At 38.5% G+C, this 16222-nt stretch overlaps 1 protein-coding gene across 9 annotated transcripts in view; it reads left to right on the top strand.

Annotated features, from left to right (window-relative positions):
• MRTFB (myocardin related transcription factor B) overlaps positions 1-16222 on the top strand; it is a 263944-nt gene that overhangs the window by 91553 nt on the left and 156169 nt on the right. For 3 of the 9 annotated variants that reach the window (XM_087870349.1, XM_087870343.1, XM_087870339.1), the window contains exon 3: positions 8670-8704. The exons of the other annotated variants lie outside the window; for them this stretch is intronic. The gene's annotated coding sequence lies outside the window, so the exon portion shown is untranslated. The remainder of the gene's footprint in view (positions 1-8669; positions 8705-16222) is intronic. 9 annotated transcript variants of the gene reach the window in all.

The raw sequence follows: 16222 nt of genomic DNA, 5'->3' as shown, positions 1-16222 counted from the left end.
CACAATTTAATGGACTTCAGTATCTTCAGAGCTGTGCACCGAACCTCCCTACCTAATTCCAAAACACTTTGATCACCCCAGAAAGAATGCCCATCCCCATTAACAGTCTCTCTTCATTCTTCCCTCCCTCCAGCCCCTGGCAACCACTAAGCTGCTTTCTGTCAGTGGATTTGTCTGTTCGGGATATGCCACACGAATGGAGTCATACAGCATGGAGCCTTTCGTGTCTGGCTTCTTTCACTTAGCATGTTTTGGAGGTTCATCTCTGCTGTCGCAGGCATCAGAGTTTCATTCCTTTCTGTGGCTAAGTGATCGTCTCTTGCCACATATGCCATATTTTGTTTATTTTTCCATTGATGGGCATTTGGGTGTTTTCCATGTTATGGCTATTATGAATAATATCACTGTGACCATTCATGTGCAGGTGTTTTGGGCAGACTTACCTTGGATGCAGACCTAAGGAGTAGAGTTGCTGGGTCTTATGGTAACTCTGTGTTTAACTTTTATCTAAACTGTTTTCCAAAGTGGCTGTCCCATTTTACATTCTCATCAGTAATATTGAAGGATTCCAGTTTCTTTGCATCCTGCCCAGTACTTGTTATTTTCTGTTGTTGTTGTTGTTTTCACAGTAGCCATCCCAGTGCATGTGAAGTGGTATCTTCTTGTGGTTCTGATTTGTATTGCCCTGATGACTCATGACGCTGAACATCTTTTCATGTGCTTGTTGGCCACTTGTGGATCTTTTTTTAGAGAAATACCTATTCAAGTTCTTTTTCCACTTAAAAAATCCGGTTGTCTTTTTAGTGTTGAATTGTAAGAGTTCTTTACATATTCTGGATACACACATGCACATACCCATATCCTTATCAAAATACAGATTGTCCAGTTTTCCTCCCATCCTGTGGATTGTCTTTTCACTTTCTTGTTGTTCTTTGAAGCAAACAGTTTTAAATTTTGATTTAATCCAATTTTTCCCCTTTTGTTGCTTGTTTGGTCTTCTCTCTTAAGTTTTTTATAAGTTAAAAAATCATAACTTATTTCTAGGCCTCTCCCATGTAAGAAATTGGTGCAAAATGGTCAGCTGGTTAACTATACAGTGGGTTAGAGGCATTAAACATATTTTGTGTTTTCAAGTATTCTCATCTAATTCAATATGAAGAAGACCCAGTTTCCTAACCTAACACCTAGTTGCCCTCCCTCCCCCTGCTTCTAATTAGAAAGTTGCTTTTCAGGCTTCTGCATAGCTCAGAATGCATGCATCATTCTGTGAACATTTATCAGTGTTTCATATGCACTGAGCACTTCACTGGGCTCAGGGAGCCAGAGGTGAGTGGAATGTGGCTCCATCCTCAAGGAACAAGAGCACAGATGCTATGTGAGGAGTGTGCACAGAGGACAGTGGAGGGATTTAGAAAGGAGGAAGGAAGACTCCTCTGGATCTGGGTGCGAGCATCTCATGGAGGAGGAGACACTTGTGCTCCGTCCATAAAGAGGTTAGGTGAGCAGGACTGCTCTCTTCTTGCTACTTGCTGCTGTATATGCCCTGTGCCCTAACACCGGATATTGTATAGCAGCCATATTTAGGATTATTTATATCATAAAATGTAGATGTAGATATGATTGCTTGATTCCTAGAAGTGAGCCTAAACAAAACCACTTGTCTTGAATTTCTTCAGGTTTCCAAAGTTTTCAGAATGGAAAATGTCCTCCTTACTAATTGGTTCAGCATGAGGTGTGTGTGTGTCTTTGTCTGTCTGTCTAAGCTGAAGCCCATGTAATTCTGTATAACCAGGGCGTAAAATATGAGGCAGGGAGTAACAGTTGCTTGGAAGATTGATTATAGAGAGTCGGGGGTATCCTGTTGAGGAATTTAGATTTTGTCCATATCAAGGAGAGCCACTGAATCGTCCAGCATGGGGAGGGTGATATGGTCACTCCAGTGACTGTATTGGGGATGCTGGATGCAAGGGACAGGATGGGGATGGAAGACCCATTAAGCTGTTAAGTGGGTCCAGGTGGGAGTTGATGGGGGCCTGAACTAGGGCATTTGTAGTAGAATTTGGGTAGGTCACAGGCTGGAAAGCTTTAGGAGCTATTAGGAATCCTGGCTACAGGTAACAGAAACCCTGCTCAAACATTAAGTCACAAGGGAGATTAATTGTGGATCTTCCTGGAGAAGGTCCAAAAGGTATGAAATGCTGCAGAAACCAGGACAAGCTCAGGGGCCTGAAGGGTGGGAGTGGTACTCATTCTCAGGGGGACTCTTGCTCGCATGTCTGCTGTCTCCAGTTTCTCCACAGGACAGGGGCTGTCTTCACACTCTTCGACTAAGAGGAAGGGAGAGCTTCTCCCTCCAGCTTTAGTTTTTAAAATTCCAGGGGCTCTCTTGGCCTTGGGAGTTATGCCTTCATTGGAGGGGATCTCTTTTGGAATTTTCTACCACCACCACTTTGGGAGTTCCCAAAAGAAGCGGGGAAATGTCGTTCTGGATAGAGCCAGCCATGCCCATCGACTCTGGGAATACAGGTGGGACCCAGAGATTGAAGAGATCTGAGGAGGAAGGGAGGGTCAGGAATGCCTTCCAAGTTTGTGGCTTTGGTAACCTGTGATGGCACCATTTCCATCCAAGAATAAAGGCTCAGGGAGCAAGCCGACCAGAGTGCAGTGAGTAAACTGAGTTCAGTTTTAGAATAGCTTAGATTGGCACATAGGTCTAATCACAATTTTGTGTGTTATATATTTTTATGATTGTTTCTTTGGTTTGGCTTCCTTCACAATTAGAAGCCCCGTGAAAACAGGACTGTCTTCTTTGCTGTGAATCTCCAGATCATCCCATAATGTACTCGGCATGTAGTAGGTATTCAGTAAATATCTATACAAATGAAAAAATTCAGGTGAATGTGTTCAGCAGGCAGCAGGACGGACAGTTTGGGTCTCAGAGGAGGACCAGAAATACAGATTTGGGTTTATCAGTGTAGGGCTAGATGGTAGACAAGCCTTGAGAGTTATCCTTATCGGCTAAGAGACTTTTAAAAGTTCAGATATTGTGTAGACCTGTAATTTTCATGTCCCTGTGATAAAGCTGTACCCTTTTTTCCCTTTGCCCTGCCTAGTATTCAATGCCAGTAATTTCTACTGATAATCCTACCAATGATTTTTTTAAAATTCTGTGACAGATTAGAATTAGATTTGTGATGGATAGGGAAATAAAGGTGATAAAGACAGAGATTTTATTTCCTTTTAAGAAAAACTGACTCATAGGATGAAACCTTGGATATGATTTCAGATCACTCCTGTAAACTCTCAAAAAAGATGTTTATAAAACACTTGGAACAATACAGATTGTACTAAGAAAATGTGCTTTGATCAACTCTGGAGATACAAAGCAGGGAGCTTAATAAATCAAGTCCTATTTGTGAATGGAAAGGACTGGAAGTTCACCTTAAAAGTAAGAATTCAGTTCACATGAAGACTTTAAATTTTATATTCTGGATAGCAGATGTTAACTTAGTTTCATCTTTTGTATAAAAAGAAAATGAATTGCAGATTTCAAATCTTGGCATCTTGAAATCTGACTCCTGATTCCTATCTCTTAATAACCATTGGAACACTAGTTTAAAAATGGAATTTGACTTTGGTTTTTACCCTTTAATTTTGATATGAGTGTGCTTCCAGCTCTGTCTTCCCTCTATATTCAGGAAAACCACACCACTGGTAGCTTGAATATGCCATAATTTTTATAATTTAAATATTAGAAACATAGTCATATTTATATAAAGTAGTAATACTGTGTTCATACTTGGGAGAGGTGGTTTGTTTTATTTTAATGCATAAATACAATTGTATTACTTTAGTAGGCTGAACACCCTCCTCTTCCCACTCTGCCATATGTCAAGATATTATATTAGTGTCTTTATTGCCTAGATTCTTCTTTCCACCCCCACCCCCCGTAGTAGAGATGGGAGCATTTTTACTTACTTAATTTTCCACGGAAGAACTCTCACTAAATTTGCCTGACTGTGACTGCAGGCCAGTGTCTTCTAGCAAGTTGTAATTTACTAGGGCATTTCTAAGAACTCAAACTGAGTAGCTTATAGCATCTCAGTTTTTAAAATTACGGTTTTGTGTGTGTGTATGTGTGTGTATAATATAATTCAGATAATTTTCTTTTGGTTTATAGTTTAGCGCTTATTCTTTCAGGTAGATTTTCAGCAAATACCTAATATGCTAAGACTTTGTATATTCTGAATTTTACCAAACCTGCTCAAAGACTGGAAAAGAATACATTTGGGATTTTAATGACAGTGAGATCCATATTATGGGTTTGATTTCTTGCATAAGTTATTAACTACATTGAAAATTATTAATTACATGGAAAAATCTTTGTCTTGTGACCCTAGGCCCCTGCCAGTTGTATCCCTTTTAAAATCAGTTTATAGGGCTGAAATAAAAGAATGTCGATTTCTGGAGGTATCTCTTATCAGCTCCTGGAAAAAACAGTTAAAATGCATGTGATAATAGTATAGCTTATTCTATATTCTGAAATAATTTTATTCTTGAAGAGGTAGTTAGCTTCATTCTTTACTGATTAATTCTTCAGAGGTAGCAGCGTTCAAAAGAGAGAAGTTCACAGTGTGGATGTCCCGCAGGGCGAAGGTGGCTCTTACGGACAGCGGGAAACATGGGGCGCTGAAGGTAGAGGCCCGCATCCCCCTTGCAGTTGATCTCTGGGCTGGTCAGGGTCCTTCCTCTGTTGCCTCACCTAAAATGACAAGATCGCTTTCCCATACACAGGATTTCCACTCATTTAATTTTGGATTTTCTGATGACCGATAATAAATATAATTCAAAAAGTAGCATTAACTAATGGGGGAAGGGGAAAATCTAAATATGTATTCCTACCTAGGTTTAGTCTAATTAGGGGAAGAATTTGTCTGAGTTATGGAAAGTATAAAACAATTGAAATCACTTCTGAGTGTTTGTAGAATTTAGGCTAATATGTTGCCTAGTGGCTACAAAGAATCTGTTAAGTGATTCTAAGTAATTTACATGTATTCTGTACGTAAAGAGACTTTTCTAATGTGCTTCAGTTGTAGTTTCTGTAGTTTAAGTAGCTGAGAGATCTTGTTTATTGTGTTCTCTACTAAATAATCTTTCTTAATAAAGAAAATGCAGAAGCTATTCAACCATTTCTTGCTTCTATGTTAGTGAAGTCTGAATTTAAGTGATTTTTACTCTACATCTTAAAGATAGCAAAATAGTGTAGGGAAATTCCGTAAGGGTGAGAGTATGTGTTTTGTAGACTTCTCTTATGCAGGTATTATCCATGAAACCCCAGTGTATATACAATAGGTTATTTTCAGAGGTCTGTGGAAGGCCAGACTAGTCGTACCTCACCGGGGCTCCAGGCTTACCATCTGAAACCACAGTTCCATGTGGTCATGAATGAAATGTCTAATTTTGGGAGGAACGAAGAATGAATTACTCATTTATATATCTTATTTGTTATAACTTCAAACTGTGTTACTTGATCATATGATAAACACTGAGAGGATTTTAAATCAGAGTTGTTTTCAGCATTTAACACCACTTTACACATGGTCAGGAGCAATCATCATGCTACTAGTTAGGTGATGCCATTGTTCTAAAACCGTCTTCTCTCCTTACAGAAGAGACCTTGCCTAACTTTGCAAGACTGTGGTACCCCAGGGTACTGAGAGCCAAAGCATGGAAGACAAATTGTTATGCACACCTAACTCCTGTCACAACATTGTTCATCTTCCTTGTCAAGGCATCCTGTGCGACTAACCCCTCTGGGAATAAAGAAACACCTGGTGCTCATGGTTAGATGAGTCCACATTCTCAAGCAAGTGTGGTCCCACTCGATGCCTGACTTGGGAGACTCGCTGCTGACAGGTTCTAGATTTCCTTTGAGCTATTAGTAATGGGAAGTAGCTCTGTGACCTTGGGCAGGTTGTTAAAGTCCTTCATACTCTGCCTCGCTGTAAAAGGCGTCATCAGAGCATTGTTGTGGGGGGCAGTGAAAATGTTGCACGTACGTGTTAGCACGGTGCCTGGCACATTCTAGATTGCCAGTAGATGTTAGGCCATGGGACAGCAATTTCCTCCAAAAGGAAATGTAATATTAGGGCAATAATTGACAGTGGAGATGTCTTGAAATAAAACAGATTTGGGTGTCTGCAGCAGGTATCATTTCAACATTTTAATGGAAGTAACTATTGCAGGTGAGATGGAAAAGTTCCACGATGGGGACTTCATGTTAACACCTGGCAGTGGAGGGTATCTCCTTTTTGATACTTACCATCTTACCTAAAACGGAACCATTTTGATTTTTAAAAATCTGAAAAACAAAAAACAGAAGGTAAAATAACTGAATACTGGTTTGGCTTTTTATCTTTTGTTTGAATGGTTATTGCTTCTCCGTGGGAATAAGAATACTTTCAAACCATGCTTGCAGAACCTGTGGTCTGGAATGCAATGGTTGTAGAATATTTAGAAGATTAGCAGTGTTTAATGTGGATATAAATTTGGATATGATGTGTTTAGAACATGTGACAAGGAATCATTATGTCAGTCAAAATTCACCAAAAGCTTATCGTTCAGTAAAATTGTTCCTTTGGGAATACGAATATGACAGTTCGGAGGCAACCTGAAAATTTTAGGAAAGGAATAACCATTTTTACGGGATTGTGAAGCACAGTGTTATCAACAATTACCTCTAACAGGGGATATTCATTAATTTTTATGTCCATTGTATGAGTTTATCAAATTCTGGACCTATTGAATTTTATTGGTGATGAGTAAATAAGCTTATATCTTCTATCAGATGTAATTACTCTCCTTGGTCTGGTTAGCAGAGAACTCTCTAAAATTGACGGTAAAGAATACACAACGGCACCGAGTTTGTAGTCTTTGATATAAACAGAGAATTTACTTAAAGCTTTCTTGTTACTGTTTTTTATGTATATCATTTTGGATCTGTCTACCTAAGTTTGTTTACTATTATTGAAGAATAACTGACCTGCAATATTACATTGGTTCCAGGTGTACAGTGTATTAATTCAACAGTTCAGAGCATTACTCAGTGCTCACCAAGACAAGTATAGTCACCATCTGTCTTCATACAGTGTTATTACAATATTATTGACTCTGTTCCCTACATTGTACTTTTCATCTCCGTGACTTACTTATTTTATGACTGGAAGTTTGTACCTCCTAATCCCTTTTATCTATTTCACCCATCCCCCCACCTCCCGCCCCTCTGGCAACCACCAGTTCTCCGCATTTAAGAGTCTGTTTTGTTCATTCATTTTTAGATTTCACATATAAGTGAAATTACACGGTATTTGTCTTTCTCAGTCTACCTAAGTTTTTCACATCTTTTTAATTTCCATGTTGGTGGGACCTCTTGTTGCTGTCAGGGTCCGCTCTTCCAGCTGTGTATGGGAGTACTTTTTGAATATTTGTCCTGAATTCACTTAGGTTTCAAGAGATACCTTCGTTCTGGAATTCTAAGGTGTCAATGTATAATTCTTTAATCATCTCATTAGTAGCATTTGTTATCTTGACTTTGTGTTAGACGGATCAGCCTGTTCCCACTGATGTTCTTTAAATGCAATGTTAGTTGTGTTATTTAATGCAATGTGTTATGTTGTGTTATTTAAATGCAATGACCAAAAGCTTGCAGATTATTCCCAGAGTAGATGCAGAATGGCTTTCTAATTCGGTAGTGACCATTTTGCATGAAATCTAATACTTAAAAAATGCCAGACAGAGTACATGTGCAATAAATGTTTACTGAATTAATGAATTGCTTTGGGGTGGCTCGTGGTTATAATAGTTTCAGTATTAAGTGACCAAGATTCAGGACTGCTAGTTTAGCTAAACATTTGGGCTTCATTTGGAGGCAGTGAACAGACCACTGTGCAATCCTGGAAGACCAGTTTGTTCACTTTTCCATCCAGTAGTAATTTACTTTCACAGTGCTGTTTATATAGAGGAAAGGTCAAAGGGAAAGGTGTATTTGAAGCAGTTACATCAATTGCTTTGCTACAATGAAAGATTTTTAGTATGCGATGAAAAAAGGACACTTTAAAATGAATATTATAAAGTTTAGGCAGTTACTTTTTTCCCAGCTTTATTGAGGCATAATTGCTACACAATAAATGGCACAGGTTTAAAGTGTACAGTGTAATCAGTTCTGACACATGTAGACATCTTTGAAACCATCGCCACAATAAGGGTAATGGAAATATCTACTAACTCCAAAAGTATCTTTGTACCCCTTTTGAACCCTGCCCTCACACCCTTTGGCCCCCTTCTCCAGGCAGCCACTGATCTGCTTTCTGTCACTATAGATTAGTTTGCCTATTGTAGGGCTTCATAGAAGTGGATTTTTAATAGAATGTACTCTTTTTAGTGTGTGTTTTTTTTCCACTCAGCGTAATCACATTGAGATTCATTTATATTGTTGAGCTTATCAATAGTTAATTCCTTTTTGACTGTTGAGAGAGATAGATATTCTGCAATTCTTGTATCCACCGTTGATGGCCATTTGGGTATTTTCAGTTTCTGGCTATTACAAATAAAACCTATCCAAACGTTCATATACAAATCTTTGTATGGACATATGCTTTCTTTCCCCTCAGGCAAATACCTAGGAGTGGGATGGCTGGATTATATGGTAGGTGTATGTTTAACTTTTTAAAAGTTGCCAAATTACTTTTTGTGTTGTATTCTTTTATGTTCCCTACCAATAATGCATGAGAGTTCCAGTTGCTCCACATCTCTGTAATAGTTGGTGTGGTCAGTCTTTGCAATTTTAGCCATTCTAATAAGCATGTTGTGGTTTCTTATTGTGCTTTTAATTTGCATATTCCAGATGACTAATGTGTTGAGCATATTTTCATGTGCTTATTTGCCATTTTTCTGGGAAATGTCAAACCTTTTACTCATTTATTGGATTGTTTATTTTCTAATTACTGAGTTTCAAGAGTTTTTTTATATAGCCTAAATACAGATTCTTTTTCAGCTACATGATCTGTAAATATTTTCTATCATTCTGACTTATCTTTTAATTCTCTTAACAGTGTCTTTCAAAGAGCAGACGTTTTTAATTTTGGTAAAGTTCAGTTTATCAGTTTGTTCTTTTATGGATTATGCTTTTAGTATCACGTTTAAGAAATCTTTACCTAGGTCGTCGAGATCATTTCTATGTTTTCTTACAGGTGTTTTATAGTTTTTTATAGTTTTAGGTTTTACGTTGAGATGGATGATCCATTTTGACCTAATTTGTGCCTGTGGTGCAGGGTGTGGATCACAGTTCGTGCTTCTTGCATATGGATGTCTCTCTCTACTGAGTTACCTTTGCACCTTTGCCAAAATCAGTTGTCCATATATGTGGGTCTATCTGGGACCCTGTGCTCCAGTGATCTGTTTATCTTTATGCTAGTACCACACTGTCTTAATTACTGTAGCTTTATAATAAGTTTTGTGTTAGTCTTGCAACTTTGTTCTTTTTTCCAAAGTTGTTTTGGCTATTCCAGGTTTTTTGCATATCCCTATGAAGTTCAGAATCAGCTTATCAATTTATACAAAACAGCCTGCTGAGATTTTGTTTGGGATTATATTGAATTGGTATTATTAATTTGGAGAGCATGACTTCTTAACAATACTGAGTCTTCCAACCCATGAACATGTTATTTCTGTCTATTTGTGTCTTTAATTTCTCTCAGCAATGTTTTAGAGTACAGAGCTTGCACATCTTTCATCAGATTATCCCTAAGGATTTCATATATTTTTGGTATTATTGTAAGTGGTAGTCTTAAAAATTTCAACATAAAGTTGCTTGTTATTAGGATAGAAATACAATTCAGTTTTGTATATAAATTTTATATCCTGTAACTTTGCTAAACTCCCTTGTTCTGGTAGCTTTTTTGTTAAGTCCATTGGATTTTTCCACATAAATAACAATGTCGCATTTGAACAAAGATAGTTTCATTTTTTTTTCTAACATGGATGTCTGTTATTTCTTTTTCTTGCCTTATTGCACTAATCAGAACCTCCAGTATAATACTGGATAGAAGAGGAGAGAGTGGACATCCTTTGTCTTAGCAATTGCTTGGTCTTTTACCATTAATTGTGATGTGAGTGGAAATCTTTTGTGGATTCCCTTTATCAGACTGAGGAAATTCTCTTCTATTCTTAGTTTACTAAGAATCTTTTATCAGGGATGGATTTTGGATTTTGTTAGATACTTTTCTGCATTTACTGGGATGATCATATGGTTTTTATTTATTAGTTTTTTAATATGGTAAATTACATTGAGCATATTTCCAATGGCAAATGAGCCTTGCATTCTTGGGATAAACCCTACTTGGTCATGATGTATTATCCTTCTTATATATTTTTGAATTTGATTTGCTAAAATTTTGTTTAGAATTTTTAAGTGTGTGTTCGTGAGGGACCTAATAGTTTCTTGTAATGTCTCTGTCTAGTACCGGGTTAATGCTGGCCTAATAGAATAAGTTGGGAAGTGTTTCTTCCTGTTCAGTTTTCAGGAGGAATTCGTGTAGAATTGGTACTATTTTTTTTTCCTTCATTGTTTGTTAGAATTCACCAATAAGGCCACCTGGATCCATCCTTTTCTTTGAGGGAAGATTTTAAACTACAAATTCAACTCTTAAAATGTATCTGTGGCTATTCGAGGTATATTTCTTTTTGAGTGGGTTTTGGTACTTTATATCTTTCAGAGAATTCATCTGTTTCATCTGCATGGTTAACTTTACTGCCGTAAAGTTCTTCATGATAGTTCCTTATTATCTTTTGCATATTTGTGGAATCTATGGTGGCGTCACCTCTCTCATTCCTGACACTAGTCATTTGTATCTTCTCTCTTTTTTCCTGGGCAGTCCAGTTGGAAGTTTATCGACTTTTTTTATCCTCTCAAAGAACCAACTTTTGATTTCCTTCATTTTTTTCTTTTTTTATCTCATTGATTTTCTGCTCTAATCTTCATTATTTCCTTTCTTCTGCTTACTTTCTCTGTGTGTAATTTTAATTATTTTTTCTTTTGTTAAATTTTTCTAATTTTATACAGTATGGTTCCATTAAGGTCTTCCTTTAAACTGTTTCCTCCCCAAGGCAGGTGAGGATACTGAGCTCAGAGGGGTTAAAGGAGCCAACAGTTAATATGGAGAGCTTTTTGTCTGTTATCTTACAGTGTTATAAATGCTGTGAAAGTAAAGTAAGAGTGAAAAGAGAGTTTAGCCTGTAAAGAGTGGGATAAGAGGCCCTCTTTGGAGAATTTGATGACTAAAGGATCTTATTTTGCTGAAATCTAGGATAAATTTATGACACCAAATCCAAAGTATTGGTTCCTAAAGTTATATTACAGTGGCTGCAGATCTCCTTCTTGGTTGCTGTATTCTGAAAAATGAGTTCGAATATTCTAGGAGTAAGTCTGCATCCAGTGAATGTTCCCTTGGATTTAATTGACAAACCTGCTTTTTATTTCTATTAAGACTGTTTGCAGTGGTCATGGTAACTATAGCTGAAACAGCAGTGGCAGGTGTTGCTGACAGGATTACTGTTGAATAGGAGGAAAATCTGGGGGCGGAATGTGGGGGGATTGCTAAAAAGATTTACATCAATGTCTTGCTGCAAATAGTCTCAGTAAGCAGTATTTCTCTAATTATTCCTTAACGCATTAAAACTTTAAAAATATTTTTATCATTAAAAAGGCTTAATTCTATAATTATTTTATAAATGGAGGGAAACCGGCACAATGTAATAACATCTTCTCAGTGTCCGTATTAAAAGGTTGAGTTTCTCTCCAATCTGAATTAAGGTATTATATTTAGGGATTTTGAAAAATACGTAACAGCTGTTTGCTGGGGGGCACTAGTATAGCTGGTGGTCAACTGTAGGGAAGAAACAAGAGAGAAAGAAATACAGGAGTTATTTTCAAATGGCCATGAGGGCAAAGGGTTATTACATGTATTATTTTAGTTTCTCTTAAAAAGGTGTGTGGTGGGGAGCGGGCACTGTGAACCCGAGCCTTTTTTTAAAAAAATGTATGGTTGAAAGAGCAAGCTATTCCTTTAACAGTTTGTGTCTCAAAATTATTTTTTTTAGAGGAGAAAGCAGCAATGGGATTAAGTGTCTAGTTTGTAATGGTGCCAGGACCAGAACCCAGACTTTTGAGTCAGGAAAACTGGATTCTAGTCCTGCCTCCCTCCTTGATATTCTGTGTAACTGGGAGCTTAGCCTAAAGATACTTTTCCTCTGGTTGTGGTTTAAATGAGAAAATGTATGCGTTAGCACTTAATAAATGTTTAATACTATTTGCCTAGGGAACCATTTTCCCTTTCTCAAGGACTCAAGGAAATAATCAAAGAGTCACATGCACATGAGAATCTACTTAACTTAGAGTTTTTGTTTCCCAAAGTGACCCAACCTCATCCAATTCATCTGCTTTTAGGATCATATATGTTTTTCTAATTAAACAAATGCAACTGATTTTTCATGCATTTATAATGGCTTTAAAACCTGCTAGCTCTTTAGTTTTATTTGAATAGTCTCAAACTTTGTAACAAGGTGTCCAGCAAAAAGTATGTGCAAAAACAAATGTTGCTTCTTCTCATGTTGAAAGTTTTCAGGTTTGTAAAACATTCCCACAGCGTGTGTGTTTGCACTTTTCCCTCTCACAATAGGTGCTTTGGAATGTGAGTATTTGGGGGCTTTAGCTTTCAGGTTAAAGGAGGACAGCGAGGTGGAGAATACTGGGCGATAAAAAGTCTTGGATCAGAGAGACCATTTGCATATCAGCTCCCTCTGCCTGGAATTGTCCCCCTCCTTCCTACCTTTCTCTATCTTGTTCTTTAAGATTTAGCTCCTTTGCCAATCCTCCTCCTCAGTTGTGTTAAAGAACCTCCCTCCTCCCCATAACACCTTGCTCTCATCTAATACTCTTTACCACACTATGTTGTGACTCTGTGTTTGCTAGGCTTCCTAACAAAACTTAGAGTCAGGAATGGTCTTATTCATCTCCGTATCCCAGTGCCAGTGCGACTCCTGATTAAAAAGTTGCTCATGAAAATTGTGTTGTATAGGAATCCTTGAGTTTGATGCCTAATGTTCAGAGAGTTAAGAATATACTGCTTATGGGGCCCCTGGAATGGCTCAGTCAGTTAAGCGTCCAACTCTGGATTTCGGCTCAGGTTCCCGATCTCAGGGTCATGAAATTGAGCACGGAGCCTGCTTGGGATTATCTGTCTCTCTCTCTCCCTCTGCCCCTCCCCATCCCCGCGTGCCACCCCCCTCAAAAAAAAAAAAAAGAAAAAAAGAAAATATATTGTTTATATAACAAAGGTGTTTCCTCTTCCATTTTCCAGCCTCACCTTGTGTTTCCTCTCTTCTCTTCCTATTTCTCAATCTCTCTCTCTATCTTCACTTAGGGAACGTTTGAGCTAGAAGAATGAGCTGAGGGGTTTTCTTTGTGTTACTGACCCCCTTTGTGCTCTTACTCCATGCTTATTAGGTCCACGGACTTTGGTGGACCCCTGGGGTACTCCCTGGAGTCCCCTTTTCCCTGCTGCAGTCGGACTGGGGTCTTCTGGTGATGTAGCTACACTTTTACAAGGCACACAGGCCAGTGGGCTACACATACCGTCCGCTTTTATTGCCTGCACACAGCCAGTGCACCAAATGTGGGAGTGCAGTAAATGTAGGTGCTGAAATGTAAATTACCGAAACCGAGAGAGCAGCAGTTTTCAAGAGGCAGCGGGCCCCTGCTTCCCCGTTCTGCGCTGTCGAGGACCACAGAGCTGAAGCCCAGCTGCAGTCAGTCTGGTGGTGCTTCACCGCCCCGGGCGAGAACCTCCGCCGGCTTTCTGCATGCCGAGCTGCACGAGCTAGGTTCGCTCCTGGAAGAAGAAACCGTGAGATCCCAGGATGATGGAGCATATGTATTAATGTATAATCTGCCTCGTTAATGGATGACAGTGTCTTTTCAGAGGGTGCTCTTGAGCCAGAATGGAAAATACCTTGCAGAAGACAAACTACAAATGAACTTTGACGCGGTATAGAGTAGACAGTGTTGAGGGATGAGCTCCTGAACCAAAGGTTGGCCCCAAAGACTGAACATTGTCTATTTATTCAGATAGGAACGGCCTATAAAGGGATCAGTTGTTTGAATGCCTGGGCCAAGCATATGTTCTCATTCTTTTCACCATTTTTAGAGGTTCTGGTAGAGACTTCAGGAAGCCACGTGCTGTGGTCTCCTAACTTATTTCTGAAATTTGTGTGTCTCAGATGCTGCTCAGAAGCAGCAGAGACACTGATGCGTAAACAAGCTAAGCGAGACTTGTGAGGTGGATTGATGTGTGTATGTTTTGCACTTGGCAGGACAGCATAGTGAATCTGTTAGTTTGTTCATGTAGCTGCACCCTGCCTTTTAAACATGTCAGTAAGTCTCAGGATTATTGGAAGGCCTCATTATCTGAGTTGTTGAGCTCTCACCTATAAACCAAAGAGCATCCTGTTCATCGCAAAGAATCAGAAACCAAAGAAATGAGTATTGTTTCTGTTAATATACAGTTATTTCCAGTAGTAAAATTTGAGAAAGACGGGTTTGTAAACTATAAGCTTTGAAAGACACAAATTTCAGATGAGATCTTTTCCTTTAGGATTTACTTAACCCGCGTTCACTGGATTGCTTTTCCAGGTAGGATGTGTGATCCCCTTCTGTGTTTCTTTGGCATCCATCCTGAAGAAATTATAGCTGAGTGTATACTTAGTATAGTTAGCTATCCGTGAAGTATATTTACATTCCTACTTTGTTATCCTTATAAGAACTTAGGGCTGTCAGGGTATCACCAGTGCTTTTTATAGGCCTAATAATTAGGGGTGGAGGGAGTGGGTGGAAGGAAGGAAACCAACTATTAAAAAAAGAAAAAGAAAAAAAGAAAGATGTGAACGAATGCCCAGAAATTGAAATTTAATATCATGGAAATCAGCAAACTTTCAGAAAGCAAGCAGCCTAATTAAAAATGAAAAGTTGAACCCATTTTTCCTTTCCTTTGAGTTAACATTACTGAACTGGCAGAGGTCTTGAGAAGTTGTTTTACACTACCCCCTTGCCTGATTTAGGCCGTGTTTTAAATTAGCCCACAGAGGTCTCTCCTCTAATCTCTTATATGTCCATGACAGTTCTTTTATAAAAAGGTCACTTTTCAAAAAGAAGTGATATTTGCTTTAAAAATAGAATGTTACAGTTTATAGCTTTTGCCGCTTGAAATATAGCTGTGGCCTGATTAGGTAGATGTAGTATATTCTTACAGATATTTTAGATTTGCAAAGTAGTAAGATGCTGTCCCTTTATTAATGGAAATGATAGTCTGGTTATGTTTGAAAAAAAAAGTTTTGATTTAATGTTAATGGTGAAGTTAGAGTGTTCTTAAAGAGAGGGGAAGTTACAGAGAGTTAAATGCTGTCATTCTTTCTCTTCATACTAAGAACAAAATCAAATGATTGTGAAGTATTTCAGTGGGTTGAACCTTAAGTTAGAGCTTGCCTTTCCCAGTATTATAAGAAGCACTTTGCCTAGTTGCTATGGAAACAAATTTAAATTATTGAGTTGAAAGTTATGATGTCGATCTTGATACAGATCTGCTGTGAAAGATAGGTGTTGCAAACTAAGACTGTTAACGCTGCTACTCCTACAACTATTGCAAGCACATACACTGACCGTACGCTTGTCGTGTGGTGGGTACCTTGCTACAGATCTGGGTACACAGATGAAAAGACAAGGCTCTCAGCCTCTAGGAGCTCAGATTCTCATGGGGGAAATCATCAGACACAGGGACTAGAGCGGGGCCATTGATAGAATGTCCATGTGCACGAGATGCTATGGGAGTGTTGCAGAGGGGAGCTAGGGAATGCTTGGGGTGACTCTCAGGATGTGTGAAATTTGTCTGACACACAGGGAGGTGGGTCAGGGATGGTGTTCCCACAGAGGATACTGCATGGGTTTGGGCTAAGAGATGAAGAGTTGTTTTAAAGCATTTCTTTTTAAACCACTGTCCATCTTCTTAGCCATACCATTGAGAAATATTTGGGGGATCTTAAATATTTGAATTCATGAGCCACATGAATATACTTTGCAGTCAGTCTGCCAGCTGCCCCACTTGACTGTGTAACT

This window comes from Ursus americanus, chromosome 2 (assembly GCF_024610735.1).
Source record: "Ursus americanus isolate L20-20 chromosome 2, mUrsAme1.1.p, whole genome shotgun sequence".
NCBI classification, from domain to species: Eukaryota; Metazoa; Chordata; class Mammalia; order Carnivora; family Ursidae; genus Ursus; species Ursus americanus.
This window is presented reverse-complemented; position numbering and strand designations above follow the sequence as displayed.